This window comes from Oryctolagus cuniculus, chromosome 1 (genome assembly GCF_964237555.1).
Source record: "Oryctolagus cuniculus chromosome 1, mOryCun1.1, whole genome shotgun sequence".
NCBI classification, from domain to species: Eukaryota; Metazoa; Chordata; class Mammalia; order Lagomorpha; family Leporidae; genus Oryctolagus; species Oryctolagus cuniculus.
Genome location: NC_091432.1, coordinates 73936445 through 73952826, shown reverse-complemented (window position 1 = coordinate 73952826; position 16382 = coordinate 73936445). Strand labels below are relative to the sequence as shown.

General features: G+C 40.4%; 1 protein-coding gene across 2 annotated transcripts in view; it reads left to right on the top strand.

Annotated features, from left to right (window-relative positions):
* Window positions 1-16382, top strand: part of PRCP (prolylcarboxypeptidase) — a 74958-nt gene that overhangs the window by 1550 nt on the left and 57026 nt on the right. The gene's annotated exons all lie outside the window — the stretch shown is intronic.

The window sequence follows — 16382 nt, the reverse complement described above, 5'->3', positions numbered from 1 at the left end:
TAGTCTCTGTGTTCTGTAACTAAGTTTAAATTTTTTAAAATTTTAATTGTATTTGAAAGGTAGAGACAGAGATCTCCCCTCTGCTGGTTCACTCCCCAAATGCCTGCAACCAAGGGGTCCAGGGTAAAGCCAGGAATCAGGAACTTCATTCAGGTCTTTCAAGTGGGTACCAGGGACCCGATTACTTGAGCCATCAATCAGCTGCCTCCCAGGATACACATTAGCAAGAAGCTGGATCAAAAGTGGAATGGCTGAGATTCAGACAAGGCACTCTGATATAGGATATGGGCGTCCCAAGCTGTGACTTAATGGCTGTGCCAAATGTCTTCCCTTTTAACTTGAGTTTAGAGTTAAGAAAGTCTGGATGCCTTTTGTGCTTGGCTGTGACATGAGGCAATCTGCAAGTCTGAATGGGAAGTGCATTCTGCGTGAAATGACAAGAAACCCTTTCGGTTCTGTGTTTCTGCGGGCCTGCATAAAGATAGGCAAAAAGTTGGGAAAGGTTGAGATTAGAAAGAGTGCAAGAATTTGGATCTTGGAGTCTTGGCTTTAGGACTCAGATGATCCAGGATTCCTCCCTGCCAGCTCTGCAACCTTTGGTAAATTGTAGTACATCTCTCAGCCTTATTTCTTGATCTCCTGGCAGGAGTTGCGATGATTAAATGAGAGCTTTGTCCCTATTAGAGTACATGGCTACAATTTATTAAATGCATACACTTGTTAAATGCATGGTTACAGATATATGTGAGTTGTTAATAGGAATTTGGGATAGATGGTGTGAGCTTGTAGAATAACTTGTAACCCAGAGATTTGAATTTGAGTTTATGAGGAAAAGAAAGTGTTTTATTTTTAGCAGAAACACCAAGAAAATGGACATCTTTCTTGAACACTCTAGGGCACAGTTTTTTCATTTATAAAATTAGAGATTGGGATAAGAATTGATGTGTTTTAGACTTTACTGAGGAAAATTAAAGGCTCTTTAGAGAGCTATCTCAGATCTGGGTGAGGGCTGAAGTGGAGACCAAGTCAGGTCTTCCAACAACTTCCTGGCCTCTTTTCACTTGGAGCTCTCTACTTTTATCTGTTTTCCCATATTAGGATTTTATATATGGCAATTTTCATAATTTTATTGCCAGAGTAAAATTAGGGAAGAACTCTTGGAATAGAAGATCTCAAAAAATCCCTATAGGAATTGATGAAAAAGAACTATTAACAGAAAAAAAAGGGAGAAATGAAAGGACAGAAGGGAGTGATCTTGAAATTTATATACCTTTGTTGTATTTTAGTTGGTTGGTCACTTTGCTCTTTAGAAATATAAATTTAAGGCTGGTTCTTTTTCCATTTTTGGTGATCTGCAAAATATTTTGCTCTCCTCAGCTACCTTTTACCCATTTTTATATTTAGTTTCTATTTTAGGACACAGAGTCTATGACATATCTTTATTATCATTATAAAATTTTCCTTACATCAGCTCCAAATGAATTTTCTTTCTTCCTTTTTTTGAGAAAAACTTACACTTAATGTATTTGTTGCATAATTATAGTTAGAATAGTTGGTCACTTCTATGTAGATTTTTAATTGGAAATGACTGCAAACTCTAATTTTTTAGTTAGAGCACATGAAATACTTTTATGTCTATTAGAAATAAAATTATTATAACCAAAAGGCCCAGTTTTTAATTAATTTTTTTTTTATTTTTTTATTTTTTTTTTAATTTATTTTTATTTTTTTGACAGGCAGAGTGGACAGTGAGAGAGAGAGACAGAGACAGAGAGAAAGGTCTTCCTTTGCCGTTGGTTCACCCTCCAATGGCCGCTGCGGCCGGCGCGCTGCAGCCGGCGCACCGCGCTGATCCGATGGCAGGAGCCAGGAGACAGGTGCTTTTCCTGGTCTCCCATGCGGGTGCAGGGCCCAAGCACCTGGGCCATCCTCCGCTGCACTCCCTGGCCACAGCAGAGGGCTGGCCTGGAAGAGGGGCAACCGGGACAGAATCCGGCGCCCCGACCGGGACTAGAACCCGGTGTGCCAGCGCCGCTAGGCGGAGGATTAGCCTAGTGAGCCGCGGCGCCGGCCCTTTAATTAATTTTAATTAAAAATTTAATAATTTAATTTTTATCAAACTTTATAATGATTTATCTATCTACCCAGAAGACCAGTCTAGTTCTAGCTGTCCTTATATGTGCATAAAAGACATAGATTTATGGAGTGGTCTCACAAAAAGGATTAGCCTATGGCCTTGTCCCTTCTCTGTTTAATAAATCCTTCAGGATAAAGGCCAAACACCTTGGCATGGAATCCTTTATTCTTCCCCACATAACCCCAGATGGCTTTTCCAGCTTTGTATCCTGCCATAATGCTTTATCCCCACTCTCATATACATGCACTTTTGGACAGAATGCAGACTCAAGTGGGTTTTACTGTGTGGGAAAGTCTATCTGAAATGTCATTTCTCTGCTCTGCTGGTTAAACTTATACTTCTGCTGCAGCTGAGATGACATTTCTGTGTAAACTTCTTGACTTCTTTAGTGAAATTTAGTTGGTCTTTTTTCATCCTGCACATTTACTATTTTTTATGTGTTCCTTTGGCTAGATAGCACTCTCTAGTACCTACAAAAAGTGTAAAACACAATAAATAGTTGTTAAGGGAGTGAATGACTACCTGAAGAGAGCCTAAACAAAGCAAAGGCTACCATTATTTAACTGATTTTTTTTAATATTTCTTTTTATATCTCCTATTATTTGCCAGTTATTTTTATTCCTTTTTTCAAAGTCTTCAAATGTTGATTTAATAGGAATATTATATTTCTTTTGCCTGAAATAGCTGAATCAGACTAGAGAAAGGTGGTACCCATATCACATTAGCACATTAAGGCTGAGGGTACATGTGTGATGCCCGGGTCATAACCAGTCTCCTAAGATACATAACTTGTGATTACAAGGTTTTATTGTCTTGTCTCCCAGTCCTTTAGGCTAGAATGTGAATCTTGAGGTCATTTTACTGTGTGATGAATTAAGGAAGGAGAATGGTTTCTGTCAGGCCACCATTTTTGTTTTTAAAGATTTATTTATTTTATTTAAAGGCAGAATTACAAAGCGAGAGGGGGAGAGCGAGATCTTCCATCTGCTGATTCACTTCCCAGATGGCCACACCTGAAGCCAGGAGCCAGGAACTTCTTCCAGGTCTCCCAAGTGGGTGACAGGGGCCCAAGCACTGTGCTATCTTCTGCTGCTTTCCTGGGCCATTAGCAGGGAGCTGGATCAGAAGTGGAGAGGCTAGGACTCAAATCAGCACCCATATGAGTTGTTGGCACTGCAAACTGCAGCTTTACCTGCTATGCCACAGCGCTGGCCCCAGGCCATCATTTTTCTGAGTAGTAAACTATAGTGCGATATCTCCTATGTTAGGATTCTTTAGAGAAATAAAACCAGTAAAATTTCCCTCTCTCTCATCTTTCATCTATCTTAAAGAATTGTCTTATGTAACTATGGAAGTTTAGCAAGTCCAAGATCTACCAGGGAGGCTGGGAGGCTGGAGACCAAAGAACTTGATAGAGCTTGAATACAGTAGTAGCTAAGAGCACAACCTTGAGAGACAAAAAGGTTTGAGAATGAATTCTGTTTCTGCCTTTACTTGAGAAACTTGACAAGTTACTCTGAGGCAGGCCATATTTTCATAGTCAGCAAACTGGGGATAATTATACCATCCATCTCATAGATTTGTGTGTTAGCACAGTGTGTACTACCTAAATGATAAATGGTATTTTTATTTTACCTTGCAGTTTCTTAATGCTTTAATTTATGCCATCTCTACTCGGAATAAAATATTTAAATCATTCCTTATTGTACCTGAAATAGTTATTCTGGAAAAAATGAAAATCTTGGAACTCTTTTCTGTTACATAAATTATACACATGTGTCTTTTTATTCAGGAGATATAATTTAATAGACCTGTGGTCTGGGAGCTAACTTTTTCTTTGCCTGAAAACATTTTCTATCATATGAAACTCTGTGACACATGAAAGGAAGCATAGGAAACTACTATTTTTTTTCCTACACTATTTTGAATTTTAGTAAATGTGGAGGATAAATTGGTAATGGATGTATTCTTTTAGGTTTTTGGAAATTCCTTCTCTTCCTGATAATAACACTATCTTGCTGATAGTTGAGTATTTAATGTTTTACCAGCTAATGCTAAAATGTAATTATAATAAAAATTAACCTCAGGTTTTTTACTGATTTGTTATATCCCTTTGTCAGTGTATTGCAGGGACTTTGTGCTTTAGAGGTTTAAGACATTTAAAACATTTTCAAAGTTTAGGTTCTAGTATCAGCCCTGCCACTAACTTATGTCATGGTCTTGGGCAAGTTGCTTAACTTTTAAGGTCTTGTACTAATCTGTAAGATAAGAGGATTAGATCTACTGATCTCAGTCCTGTTGTTCACTGAGTGCTTCCTGTCTACAGAGGACTGCATTAGGTAGGAACAGTGAGGATGTGGGCACAAATTCTGTTTTTTTTGCCCTAACATTAATTACCCTGGGCTAATTGAACCTAAATATTTTTTTTCCATATTGACTATGAATAAGGTACATACCCATATCATATGAAACATTTTAAAATTGAAAGTCAATCATCTCTACTACTGAAGCAGTATTTATGATATAGATAATTTATGTTTGTGATTTTAAAGTTTGGTTGTTAGGGCAGCATTGTGGTACAGTGGGTTAAGTCACTGCCTGCTACGTGGGCATTCCACTTGAGTGCTGGTTCAAGTTTCAGCTTCTAATCCATCTGCATGCTAATGCTCCTGGGAAAGCAGCAGAAGATGGTCTAAGTACTTGGGCTCCTGTCACCTGTGTAGGAGACTTGGAGACTTGGATGGAGTTCCAAGCTCCTGCCTTAGGCCTGGTCCAGTTTCTGGCCATTGTGGCCACTAGAGGAATATACTAGCAGTTGGAAGACATCTCTTTCTCTCCCTCTGTTATGTAAGTCTGCCTTTCAAATAAATAAGTTAATCTTCCCCTTTTTTAAAAAAAATAAATAAAATTTGCTTGGTTATAGGTAGATTGTTGAAGAAAAGAGCTTGACAGTATGTCTCATCTTTATTCCTAATGTCTAATATGGTACCTTCTACATGGTCATTCTTAATGAAAGTATTTTGAATTGAAAAAATTCAAAATGGCATAGAGGTAAAGCTGCCACCTGTGACACCAGCATCCTATATGGGCGCTGGTTCGAGACCCAGCTGTCCCATTTCTAATGCACCTGGGAAAGCAATGGAAGATGACCCATGTCCTTGGGCTCCTGCACCCATATGGGAGACCTGGGAGTAACTCCAGGTCCCTGGTCATTGCGGCCATTTGGGAAGTGAACCAGCAGATGGAAGACCTCTCTCTCTGTCTCTCCCTTTATCTCTTTGTGACTCTGCCTTTCAAATAAATAAAATATAAATTGAAAAATTAATCATAAATTAAAATGAATAAGAAGAGGTGGAAGAATAAAATGAAACATGTAGCTTGTGTCTAATGCATTAGTAATGATTATGATCTGTTACCACTTAATAAAAACTGTATGTGCCATGAGTACTGTGCTAACTACTCAGTAGATATTCACTTATTTAATCCCTATACACATCCTATGAGGTAGATGCTATTATTATGCCACTTGATAGGAAAAGTTATACAGAGAAGTTACGTGTACAAACTTTAGCACTTATGAGCACCATTTTGTTTTCTGAAAATGAACTTTGATGAGTTTCTAGCTCTAAAATGAATGTCAGGGATCGACTTGTAGAGCAGCAGGTTAAACTTCTATCTGCAATAGCAACATATTGTAGTATAGATTTGAGTTCCAGTTGCTCCACTTCCAATCCAGCTTCTTGCTAATATACCTGGGAAGGCAGCAGAAGATAGTCCAAGTGCTTGTACCTCTGCCACCCATTGTAGGAGACCTAAATGGAATTCCTGGTCCTGGCTTTGTTCTGGCCTGGACCTGGCTGTTGCAGCCATTTGAGAAGTGAACCAGCAGATGGAAGATCTGTCTCTGTCTCTGTCTCTGACCCTGTCCCTGTTTCTCATTCTGTCTCTGTTGCCCTGCCTTTCAAATAAATAAATAAATCTTTAAAAACAAGATAAAATGAATTTCATCAACTTGCTTGTTGTATAAGTTTAAGTTAGGTTATGCTGCTGTAACAAAAATCTAAAATTTCAATGACTTAATCCAACAAAAATTTATGAGTCTTCTATGTTTCCAGTGGAGTGAGTAGAGGATCACAGAGATTGAGTGACTGATGGAAGCTTTCTCTTAACATAAGCCTTAAAGACCACTGTAACAATGGGAAAAGGACATGGAAGGTCTAACATGATTGCCTCAGCCTGGAACTGACACATATCACTTCCTCTCACAACTGATTAAATGATTGCATCTAACCACAGGACACGTAGACAAAAAGTATTGACTTTGGAGTGCCTAGAAGCAAAGACAGTGCTGATGACTACCATACTCAGTCAGTCATTTACCCACCCACTCAGTGCTTATCCAGTACCTTTTATATGTCAGGCTTTGGGCTGGACCCTAGAGAGGCGGAGATGACTAAGTCCTTAAGGACCTCAAATTGCACTTGTTGACTGTATCAAACTTGTATCTAAAAAACAGAAAAGCACTGAATTTTTAAAAATATTTTATAATTACAATTCACAGATTGCTTCACAAAATATCCCTTAAGTGAGGCAGTGCTGCTGAATATTTTCTTGCTTATCACATAGTAGTTCACTAACCTGAGTTAGATACATTAAAGCACATGATAATTTATTTATTCATGCCATCATTCAATAATAATTATTTTGCCTGTAACAATGAAAGCAAAATTGTATCAATATTTATATATAAAAAATCTTAAATATGTTTTGGTAAGTGTTGGGTAATTGTTCATCAAAAAGGGGAAACCAACATTGATAATTTTTATTACCTACTTAGGAAATATGTATGTGATGGGAGAATTTATAAAAATCTTTTTTCCTTTATAGTCACAGTTTAAGAAACATCCAAGTTATTATTCAATATCAGTGAATGAATAATGAACATTTATTGATTATTCTGCACCGAGTACTGTGTTTGAGTCTTTCACATATCTATTTTTAATGACTGTAATCACTTAAAATTTAAAAACTATTTGAGAAGCAGAGAGAGTTCTTTTTTTTAAAAGGTTTATTTTTTTATTTGAGAGGTAGAGTTACAGACAGAGAAAGGGAGAGACACAGAGAAAGGTCTTCCATCCACTGGTTCACTCCCCAAATGGCTGCAGACAGCCGGAGCTGAGCAGATGTGAAGCCAGGAGCCAAGAGCTCCTTCCAGGTCTCCCACATAGGTACAGGGGCCCAAGCACTTGGGCCATCTTCCACTGCTTTCCCAGGCCTTCAGTAGAGAGCTGGATTGGAAGAAAAGCAGCTGGGACATGAATCAGCGCCCACATAGGTTGTCAGTGCCTCAGAGGGAGGCTTAGCCTATTATACCACAGCACCAGCCCCAGAGAGAGGTTTTTTTTTTTTTTTTTTTTTTTTTTTTTTTTTTTTTTTTTACAGGCAGAGTGGACAGTGAGAGAGAGAGAGACAGAGAGAAAGGTCTTCCTTTGCCGTTGGTTCACCCTCCAATGGCCACCGTGGCTGGCGCACTGCGGCTGGTGCACCGCACTAATCCGAAGGCAGGAGCCAGGTGCTGACTTGGGCCATCCTCCACTGCACTTCCGGGCCACAGCAGAGAGCTGGCCTGGAAGAGGGGCAACCAGGACAGAATCCGGCGCCCCGACCGGGACTAGAACCCGGTGTGCCGGCGCTGCAAGGTGGAGGATTAGCCTAGTGAGCCGCGGCGCTGGCCGATAGAGTTCTTATCCATTGATTCACTCCTGAAATTCCACCAGCCAGGGCTTGGCTGAGGCTGAAGCCAGAAGCTGGGAATTCATGCCAGGTCGCCCACGTTGGTGGAAGGATTAATTGGGTAGTTACTTGAGCCATCAGTGCAGCCTCCTGGGGTCTGCACTTGGCAGCTTGCTGGAAGAGGAGCTAGAGCTGAGAATCAAACCCAGGCACTCTGATGTGGGGTGTGGGCAACTTAAGCATCATCTCAAATCACTAAGTTAAAAGCCTGCCCCTACAATCACTTTTTGAAATAGAAGGTTTAATTATTGTTCATACAGGTTGTCTTGATCAAGCTATTGAGGGATAATGACAGTATTGTGAGTCACATTTTAATCTATTTCAAGTTCTGTGATCTTTTGTTAACATCATGATGCTCCTGTGTTCTTCTGCAAGTAGTAATAAAACTGATGTCTTTGCATCTGTTTATATTCCACATTCATTCAGTCTTTCAAACAACCCTGTGAGGTAGATACTAATCCTAACTTTAGAGGTAAAACTACTTTAGTCAGAAAGATCAAAAGAAGGAAGCATCCAGGGCTGATATTGTGCTACAGTGGATTAAGCTTCTGCCTGTGTAATTGGCATCCCGTATCAGAACATTACTTCAAATTCTGGCTGCTCCACTGCTGATCCAGCTCCCTGCTAATGTTCCTGGGAGACAGAGAAAGATAATCAAGTACTTGGGCTCCTGCCATACTTGTGGGAGTCCCAGATAGACTTCCAGTCTCCTGGCTTCGGCCTGGCCCAGTGCAGCCCTGGCTATGTGGCCATTTGGGGAGTGAACCAGCAGATAGATCTCTCTGTCTCTCCCTCTCCCTGTCACTCTGCCTTTCAAATAAAATAGTTTTCTTTTTTTTTTAAAGGAGGCAACATCTAAAATATTTGTGAATCTCTTGGCTTTTCAACCACAGATTGTAAATAATTTGTAGTATATATCAGTAAAATAGAATATCATTAGTCCTTCAAAGTTATGGGTTTGAAATATATCTGACCTGGGGAAAATATTCTTGCATTAATTATGAATAGAAAAAAAAGCGGAAATTAGAAAACCGGATGTACAATGTTGTATTAGTCTGTTTTCCAGTGCTAAAACAGAATACCTCCCCTTGACTTGGTTGCCTGACTAGCTCAACTGGTAGAAATGAGACTCTAATCCCAGGGTTGTGGGTTCAAGCCCCACTCTTACATAAACAATCAGAAAGGGGAAATACCCCAGGACAGATTAAACAAAATACCTGCAACTGGTTACTTTATAAAGAAAATAGGTTTATTTTGTTCATAGTTTGGGAGGCTGAAAGTCCAAATAGCATGGTGCAAGTCTACTAAGGAACTTCCCTTGGCTATGTCACATCACACATGCATGCCATATTAAAGTGCTGGTTCAAGTCCTGGCTACTTTATCTTCAATCCAGCTTTCTGGTAGTGTGGTGGGGAAGGCAGTGGATGATGGCCCAAGTACTTGTATCCCTCCCACCCATGTGAAAAACCCAAATGGAGTTCCCAACTCTTGGCATTGGTCTGGCCTAGTCCTGGCTGTTGTGGGCATATGGGGAGTGAACCAGTGAATGGAAGATCTCTCTCTTTCTCTCTGTCCTTCTTCTTGTGTCACTCTGCCTTTCAAATAAATCCTTTTTTTTTTTTTAAAGGAAAGATTTCCAGAGGAATTTATGCCCTTGTGAAAGAGAAGGAAAAGAGTTAAGGTCACCTAAATAGAACCAGATGATGTGTTTTCATCACCTCTCAAAGCCTTCCTTATCAGTCTGCTTTTAATTCCTTTTGCTGCCAGCAGCAAATAGGAGATTATACACTTATTTCCATAGTTTACTGCAAGTCGCTTTGCAAATGATTCTCAAATCTATAGTTGTCAGCCTTTGTTTCAGAAAAACGTGGTGTATGAAAACTAGCCACCAAAGGTAGAAGGACTAAAAAACTGAAGAAGGAGGACAAATCTAAGACTACATAAAGTGTAATTTATTCGGTATATTTAAGGACAGATGTATTAAAGGACAATCTTAAGATAATGCATCCCTGTACTGGAGTTAGCCTGTGGCTAAGTTAAATGTCCCTGGACTTTCTCAAGGAACATTAACACTCCTGAGATAAGATAAGGGATATTCCAGAGTCTGGTTATCCTATTTTTTTTTAAGGTTTATTTATTTTACTTGAAAGGCAGAACAACAGGGAGAGAGAGACAAAGAGAGAGAAAGTAATCTATCTACTGGTTTACTCCCTAAATGACCTCAATGGCCAGGGCTGGCCTAAGCTGAAACCAGGAGCCCAGAATTCCATCTGGGTCTCCCACATAGGTGGCAGGGGCCTAAGCACTTGGATCATTCTCTATTGGGCAAAATAGCAGGGAGCTGGATCAGAAGCAGAGCATCTGGGGCTCGAACTGGCACTCCTAGCAGGTTATCTTAGTGATTTCTTTATCCCATGAGAGTTGGGATGACTATCAGGGTTATCGAAGGACAAGATGATAGGTACCTCCAGAATAGCTGCAGTCATGTTGAGGTGAATGCCTACAATCTCTCTGTTTTTTCCACTGCCCCCCTCCCAACCATTTCTGTAAGAATAATTATGGATAGTACTTATTGAGCTCTTACTATGTGCCAGGCAGTTACACATATTAGTGCATTACACATATTAGTGCAGTTACACATATTAGTGCCAGTAAGTTACACATATTAGTGCATTAGTTCTCACGGTGACCTGGCAAGGTCTTTTTACTTCTATCTCTAATTTATAGATGGGGAATGTGAGACCCAGAGTATTCCAGGTCTCCCATGTGGCTAGCAGGGGCCCAAATACTTGGACAACCTTCTGCTGCTTTTCTCAGGCCATCAGCAGGCAGCTGGGTCAGAAGTGGAGCAGCTGGGACACAACCAGTGCCCATATGGGATGCCTGCATTGTAAGCAGCAGCCTTACCCACTACACCACGACATCGGCCCCAAGATATAGAGTGGTATAATCACTACTCTAGTCTACTTCCTAATGTTTCTGTGTTGAGTTTCAGTTGGTTTGACTCAGAACTAGGCTTATCTGGTGAGATGACTTGGTCCAACTTTCTTATGGTGGCACAACTATCATTTAAAATAATATTTATTGGGGCTTTTATTGTCGCATAGTGGGTAAAACTGCCACCTGTGATGCCAGTATCCCAAAAGGTGCCAGTTTGTGTCCTGGCTGTTCCACTCCTGATCCAGCTTCCTGCTAATAGCCTAGGAAAAGCAGCAGAAGATGGACCAACTGCTTGGGTTCCTGCCACCCAAGTGGGAGACCCAGATAAAGCTCCTGGCTCCTCGCTTCTGCCTGGCCCAGCCCTGTTTATTGTGGCCATCTAGGGAGTGAACTAATACATGGAAGATTTCTCTCTCTCTGTCTCTCTGTAGCTCTGATGTTCTAACAAGTGAATAAATCTTAAAAAAAAAAATATTTATTGAGGGTCTGCATATATACCAGGCACGTTTCTGGAGAAAAAGGATGGATTGCTGATGTGGAGCTGATTTTCTAGTTGTGAAACAAAAAGACAACCAAGTAAATATCAAATAAGTAAAATTATAAATAGTAATGATTGCCTTGAAAGATATAAGCAAGGTAACATGTGAGAATATGAGGTATAGTATATGGAAAAGCCTTTATGTCAGGAAGATTTCCCTGAGGGAGGGACAATGGACATGAGAGGGAGCAGAAAGCATGAAGTCCCCAAAGCTTGGCGTGTCAGGTATTTTTGGTTCTTTCTCTGCATTCCTTGCTGTTACCTAGATGAGTTGATTCCCTCCTCAGAGTACATATGTTATTTTACTTGCAGAGCCCTCATCCTTGTAGCTCCTGTTCCTGCCTCCCCTGACTACTGGAAGCTTCCAGTCCCCCATCCACTGCAGCTCCTGTGGGACATCAGTTAATTCACCCCTACTTTCAATCCATTCTTCTACTTGTAATCTGTAAAGATTCCTTTTGTTTGCTTTATTAGGAACAAAATTCTGTAGCATTCCAAGCCTTTCACTCCATGACCCTAACCCACCTTTCTAGCTTTCTAATCTATTCTCCACACTTGGCCTTTCCCTTTCCTGTCTCTATATCTTAGTCTGCAGTGTTTCCTTTGCCTGGAATGTCTCTTTCCCATAGCCCTTCCCCTCTATCACTTCCATCCATCTTTTTTTTTTTTTTTTTTTTTTTTTTTTTTTTTTTTTTTTACAGGCAGAGTGGACAGTGAGAGAGAGAGACAGAGAGAAAGGTCTTCCTTTGCCGTTGGTTCACCCTCCAATGGCCGCCGCTGCAGCCGGCGCACCGCGCTGATCCTGGCAGGAGCCAGGAGACAAGTGCTTTTCCTGGTCTCCCATGGGGTGCAGGGCCCAAGCACCTGGGCCATCCTCCACTGCACTCCCTGGCCATAGCAGAGAGCTGGCCTGGAAGAGGGGCAACCGGGACAGAATCCGGCGCCCCAACCGGGACTAGAACCCGGTGTGCCGGCGCCGCAAGGTGGAGGATTAGCCTATTGAGCCACGGCGCCGGCTCTCACTTCCATCCATCTTTAAGACCCATCTCAGACACTGCCCCCTGTAACAGCCCCTTCCCACTCACTTTACTTCCCTTTCTTTCTTTCAAGATTTATTTATTTATCTGAAAGACAGAGTTACATAGAGAGAAAAGAAAAAACCCAGAGAGATCCTCCATCTGCTTGTTCACTCTCCAGATAGCCTCAATGGCTGGAGCTGGGCCAATCTGAAGCCAGGAATTTCTTCCAGGTCTCACATGTGGGTTCAGGGGCCAACATACCCAGGCCATCTTCCTATGCTTTCCCGTGTACATCAGCAAGGAACTGGATTGGAAGTGGGTGTTAAACTGGTACTCATTTGCTCATATGGGATGCAGGCACTACAGGCAGTGGCTTTAACTGTTATGCCACAGCACTGGCCCCCAGGAGCCATTTCTTAATCCAAAGAATGTGTGATTGATCAAAGGTTTCTTTATATTTCTTCATATCTTCTTTTAGCCTTGTGTGGTAATCTTTTGTACCCGTATTTTAGTCCTCTTTTAAAGAAGAAATGTTATCTTAAAATATCTGTACTTCTTTATAGTATAATTGTTCTACCTACTGTGTTGTCTTCACAAATCTAATGATCCCCTCCACCTTCCTGCTCCCCTACACATTGACGTAAGGAAGAAAGTCTCCTTAAAGACAATTGTGATAATTGCGTGCTACATTTATTTATTAGCTAAAGTACACTTAAGATTTTGCTTTTTATCAGCAAACATAAGGCAATTAACTATGATTATTTGTGTGGTTTTTTTTTTTTTTTTTTTTTAATTTTGTTGGGGCTGGTGTTGTGGTATAGTGGACTAAGCTGGTGCCTGCAATGCTGGCATTCCTTATTAGAGCACTGGTCTGAGTTCTGGCTGCTCTGCTTCCAACCTAGCTCCCTGATGATGTGCCTGGGAGAGCAGAGGATGGCTCAAATACTTGAGCCCCTGCCATCCACATAGGAGACTCAAATAGATCTCTGGGCTTTTGGGTTTGGCCAGGACCAGCTCTGGCCATTATGGATGTTTGAGAAGTAAACCAGTGGGTAGAAGATCTCTCTTTCTCTCAGAATTTCTGTCTCTCCCCCTATCCTTCAAATAAGTAAATAAATAATCTTACTTTTTTGTTGTTGTTGTTGTTTAAATGTGGGAGGTAGAGAGATAGAGATCTTCCATCTGCTTATTTACTCTCCAAAGGCCTACAACAGCTGGAGCTGGGTCAGTCTGAAGCCAGGACCCTGAAACTCAATGTATGTGTCCCATGTAGGTAGCATGGACTCAAATAATTGAGCTATTATCTGCTGCCCCTCAGAGTGCACATTGGCAGGAAGTGGACTGCAAGCAGGCACTCTGATATGAGATGCAGATGTCCCAAGCAGCGACTTAACCTTTATGCTAAATGCCTGCCTGTTATCTCTGTAAATCTGTACTTTCTATTGCATACACATCAGTTATTTCTCATTGCCCTGCTGTACAGGGACAGAAAGAAGCAGCTGTTCTGTATCTGTCAGGCCCATGATATTCTTGACTGCACATATTGTGTAGACTACCCACAGGGGTTACGAAAAACCAAGTTGGTTGAAGTTAGATGTTCTCAGGAGCTCTTTTTGAGCAGCCCTATAGTTTGATTATACAATCTGGGGGCAAAGGGAATATTTCTCCTTTGTCATGAAGGTTCACTCCTAGACAGATAGGAGAAAAATCCACACATTTTTTAACAGGCACAGGGAAGAATCACAGGAGTACGATTACCCATGCTTCAGATGCTTTCAGGGGAAATGGAGGACAGTGTAGGTAATTTTGAAGACACTAAGTGATTACTGGGGCAATGAATGGACCCAGAGATAAGAATTAACTTATAAAATGATTCTCTTTGAAATGTGGATGCGCTTGGAGGGGACAAACTTTTATCTTGTGAGGAATTCCACTCAAGGGTGGTTACATTCCTTAGTTTCTTTTCTTTAAGGGATAATGAGATTTCAGGGTGTTGTTGTTTTTGGGTAGCCTGGTGTTAATGCAGATAGGGAATGTTCTAGTAAAGTCTCTTCTAGCATCAACTGACCTCCAAGGGCCTTAAACTTTAAATAATAAGCATAACAGGGTGTCATTTTTGAGGGTGAAATTCCCTGGACTCCTTCAAATACAGTGAAGTAGTAGGCTATTCTAGCAAATGTAATTTGCTAGCATTTGTGTAGCAAAGTAGCACAGTTATATATTCATTCAGCAAATATTTATTGAACTTTTATGTGCTCTGTACTGTGTTACTTGCTAGGATAAGTGGAAAACCAAGATTCTGAGATGAAACTGACTACGAGCTGTTTTGGATAGCTCTATACATTCATAGAGTAAAGGATGTTAAGAGACCTCCATAGATGATCACAAAAAACGTACTTATCCAGGGGAAAAAGGAGGAAACTAATTTTTGAGGCAGGAATGAAGTCACTACTGTAGAACTTGGCTCCTTAAGCTTGGTAATCAGTACTGTTGTGCTAATTCCATTAACAAATCCTCTATTTTTTTGCCATCTCAGCTGGCTGTGTATAGAATTTGGCTTGAAATAAGAAGAGTTTGTATAAGTGTCCTTAATTTATTTGCATAGACTAGTCAGTGGAGGTCCTGGCATGTTCCCCTTTTACATTTTGCTTTTCAAAGTCCACCAGCCCCTAGATTAGATAGTCAAGCTCAGTTAACTATCTCTGGTTAATATGTATTCTTTAAAAGCCTGAAGATTAGTCTCTTGTTTAAACATGATATTTAGAGTAATAGCACTGTTCTTTTGAATAATAAAGTATTATAATGTAAAAGGATATTAGGTCTGAACATTTAAGCTTATTTCCTTAACCATTTTTTTTTTCTTTTCAAATTTATCTGAAACGCAGAAAGAGAGGGAGACAGTCACAGAGAGATCTTCTGTCCATTGATTCGCTTCCCAAAATACACCAAACAGTGGGGCTTAGTCAGGCTGAAGCCAAAAACCTGGAACTGAATCTGGTTCTCCCATGTGGATGGCAGAGACCCAAGCCCCCACTACCTGCATGCCTTGGCTGGACACTTGCACACATGTATTCCAACTTACTCATCACAAAACTCCTCTATCATCACAGGATAGGCATTGTTTTTTTTCATTTTATATATGAGAAACAAGCCCAAGGACATGGAGTAATTTGTTCAAGTTCATATAACTAGTAAGTGTCAGAGTTGGCATTAAACTTTGCTCTGTCTTCAAATTCCCTTTTCTTTCCGCTACGTCACAGAACATTTGTGTCTTCAAGAGGAGAAAAAATTTTTTGAATGATACCTTGGTACGATTAAATTAGAGTAAAGGTGTGTGTGTGTGACTCAACTGATGTTTTTTATCTATTTTCCTGATGGCTATGACCTGCATGTTTAGCCAGCATGCAGCGATTTAATGACCTAATTTAAACAAGCAACTACAACCTAAACAATGGCTCTTGATTTGACAGATAGGAAAGTAAGGAAGTACTTTGTCAGTGAATTTTTATTTTTATGCTGTTTGAACCCTGGGTCACATTGCAGGCACTGTCCTTCAAAACTGTCGGAAACCGCTGCCACTTCCTACACTGATTGCCTCTTCCTTTGAGGGAGCAGCTCACAAAATAGTTTCAAAAAGCAGTGGTGGTGACTGCCTTCTCCTTGGCATTGAATGCTTCCTTTTCTTTGAACAATTGGCTTTAAATGACAAAGACCAGTATAGCCAGTACAAACTAAAACAGCCTTTTTGCTTGCCTTTTTATGTAGTCTAACTTCTAAAAAGTGACCACTCTTAAAAGAGAAGGAAATTTGTATTTATTGGAGTACCTGTATGTGATCTCTTTTTTTTTTAATTATTTTCACTTTGCTTGAAAGACTATGATGCTCTTTCAAATAAATAAATCTCTTTTAAACTTTTTTTTTTTTTTTTTAATTTGACAGGTAGAGTTATAGACA